Source organism: Mus caroli, unplaced genomic scaffold (assembly GCF_900094665.2).
Source record: "Mus caroli unplaced genomic scaffold, CAROLI_EIJ_v1.1 scaffold_18660_1, whole genome shotgun sequence".
NCBI lineage: Eukaryota > Metazoa > Chordata > Mammalia > Rodentia > Muridae > Mus > Mus caroli.
In genome coordinates, this window is record NW_018391141.1 from 1 (window position 1) to 3621 (window position 3621).

Below are 3621 nucleotides of genomic sequence, written 5' to 3' on the forward strand. Positions count from 1 at the left end.
AGGAAGGAAGGAAGGAAGGAAGGAAGGAAGGAAGGAGAGAGAAAGAGAGAGAGAGATAGAGAGAGAGAAAGGAAGGAAGGAGGGGGAGAGAGAGAAAGAAAGAGAGAGAGAGAGAGAGAGAGAAAGAGAGAAAGCAATTCTCAAATTCCTCTGGAATAACAAAAGGCCCAGAATAGTGAAAACTATTCTCAACAATAAAAGAACTTCTGGGGAAATCACCATCCCAGACCTCAAGCTGTACTACAGAACAATAGTGATTAAAAAAAAAAAAACTGCATAGCATTGTTACAGTGACCGACAGGTAGATGAATGGAATAGAATTGAAGACCCAGAAATGAATTCACACACCTATGGTCACTTGATCTTTGAAAAAGGAGCTAAAACCATCCAGTGGAAAAAGACAGCATTTTCAACAAATGGTGATAGTTCAACTGGAGGTTAGCATGCAGAAGAATGCGAATTGATCCATTCTTATATCCTTGTATAAAGCTAAAGTCCACATGGATCAAAGATCTCCACATAAAACCAGATACACTGAAACTAATAGAAAAGAAGGTGGGAAAGAGCCTGGAGCACATGGGTACAGGGGAAATTTTCCTGAACAGAACACCAATAGCTTATGCTCTAAGATCAAGAATTGACACATGGGACCTCAAAATTACAAAGCTTCTGTAAGGCAAAGGACACTGTCAATAGGACAAAATGGCAACCAACTGATTGGTAAAAGATATTTACCAATCCTACATCGGATAGAGGGCTAATATCCAATATACACAAAGAACTCAAGAAGTGAAGACTCTGGAGAACCAAATAACCCTATTAAAAATGGGGTACAGAGCTAAACAAAGAATTCTCAACTGAGGAATACCAAATGGCTAAGAAGCACCTAAAGAAATGTTCAACATCCTTAGTCGTCAGGGAAATGCAAATCAAAACAACCCTGAGATTCCACCTCACACCAGTCAGAATGGCTAAGATCAAAAACTCAGGTGACAGTAGATGCTAGCTAGGATGTAGAGAAAGAGGGACACTCCTCCATTGTGGGTGGTATTGCAAGCTGGTACAACCACTCTGAAAATCAGTCTGACGGTTCCTCAGAAAATTGGACATAGTACTACTGGAGGACCCAGCAATACCTCTCCTGAGCTTATACCCAGAAGATGTTCCAACTTGTAATGAGGACACATGCTCCACTATGTCCATAGTAGCCTTATCTATAATAGCCAGAAGCTGGAAAGAACCCAGATGTCCCTCAACAGAGGAATGGATATAAAAAATGTGGTACATTTACACAATGGAATACTACTCATCTATTAAAAACAACGAAATCATGAAATTCTTAGATAAATGGATGGAACTAGAAAATATCATCCTGAGTGAGGTAACCCAATCACAAAAGAACACACATGGTATACACTCACTGATAAGTGGATATTAGCTCCAAAGCTCGGAATACCAAAGACACAATTCACAGACCAAATGAAGCTCAAGAAGAAGGAAGTCCAAAGTATGGATATTTCGATCCTTCTTAGAAGGGGGATCAAAATACCCATGAGAGGAGATACAGAGACAAAGTGTGGAGCAGAGACTGAAAGAAAGACCATCCAGAGACTGCCCCACCTGGGCATCCATCCCATATAGTCACCAAACCCAGACACTATTGTGGATGCCAACAAATGCTTGCTGACAGGAGCCTGATATAACTGTCTCCTGAGAGGTTCTGCCAGTGCCTAACAAATACAGAGGTGGATTCTCTCAGCCAACCATTGGACTGAGCACTGCCCCAATGGAGAAGCTAGAGAAAGGACTGATGGAGCTGAAGGAGCTTGCCGCCCCATAAGTGAAACAACAATATGAACCAACCAGTACCCCCCAGAGCTCACAAGGACTAAACCACCAACCAAAGAGTACAAATGGATGGACCCATGGCTTCAGCTGCTTATGTAGCAGAGAATGGTCTTCTTGGACTGCAATGGGAAGAGAGGCCCTTGGTCCTGATAAGGCTTGATGCCTCATGGTAGGGGAATGCCAGGACAGGGAAGTGGGAGTGGGTGGGTTTGTGAGCAGGGGGAGGGGTGATGGTATAGTGGGTTTTCAGAGGGGAAACAAGAAAGGGGATATCATTTGAAATGTAAATAAAAAAATATCTAGGGGCTGGTGAGATGGCTCAGCGGTTAAGAGCACCGACTGCTCTTCCAAAGGTCCTGAGTTCAAATTCCAGCAAACACATGGTGGCTCACAACCATCCATAACAAAAATCTGATGCCCTCTTCTGGAGTGTCTGAAGACAGCTACAGTGTACACACATATAATAAATAAATAAATCTTTTAAAAATATATCTAATAGAAAATAATTTTAAAAGTACAAATGTTTAGAAGGCAGTTTAGCAAGCACACAATAAAATAATAGCAATGACTTACATCCAATAGACCCTGACTTCCTCTGCCACATGTTTCATCGTGCTGTGAACTCAGTCCTGTGTGTAATAAGCCTTAAATACAATTGAAAGCTGTTGGTAGTACCTACATTTTTGCCGCTATTGCATAAGCAGGCACATCCTGCCAGATATGTTGGCACTGTAGCCCACACAAAGTCCAATAGGATTGTTGGTGGCAAGTCTACCTCAGCATCCCATAGAGCACTTTCTGGCATTAGACAAACTTTCTGGCTTTGCTGAAAATCTGAAGTGTTTCTCAGAGTCCTTAGAGGCTGGCTGAGCACTCATGACTGCAGCAGTCACACCAGGCTTGATGAGCTACAGATGGCCTTTAGAGAACTGTCCAAATGCTTCTGAACACAACAGAGACCCCACAGTAACCTAACTGGCTATTCCAGCATCTGTGCTGCCCCACCTTTCTGCCCCTATATAACCCGACAAACTCTCCCAGCTGAGCTTCCAGTTCTCTAATATCCAAGGCATGCTGGCAGTTTCTCATTAAAGCTATTTCTTTTCCCCAGAGTTTGGCTGTGTTCAGTAACTTCTTGCTGTGCCTACTTATATCCATGGGCTGCAAATAAAGTGTGTGGTGTCTTCATCTACCATTAGTATCTTACCTCCTAACTCTGGCATGCAATCAGCAGCAGTAGCAATAGATTTTATGGTTTGCAAGGCCCCTTGAGCTATCAATTCATAGGGAGGAAGTAGTCCCTGGCACTAGGGTTTTTATTTAACAACCTTATGACCTGGGGGGCAGGGGGAAGAACCCTTCTCCACTCTAACAGGTTGCCTCATATTCTGAAGGTCTTCAACTACTTTTAATGTTCTCTCAGATGCTTCTCTACATCTGAAAGATACTCAGCTTAGTGTTAAAACACCCATGTACACAAAGCTTTTCCCAGAGGACAGTTCGCCAAAGGCCAGCTGTAGTTCATCCCAAATCAGTTGTTCTCAGAAGTCAGCAGCTAAAGAGTCGCATAAGTAAAATGTTAGCAAGGTCCATTATAGCCTGAAAGAATTCCATTGTTCATGTTTCTTTAAACAATTTGCAAAACACATGAAACTCAAGAAGAATGAAGACCAAAGTGTGATCACTTTGCCCCTTCTTAGAATTGGGAACAAAATACCTATGGAAGGAGTTACAGAAACAAAGTTTGGAGCTGAGACGAAAGGATGGACCATC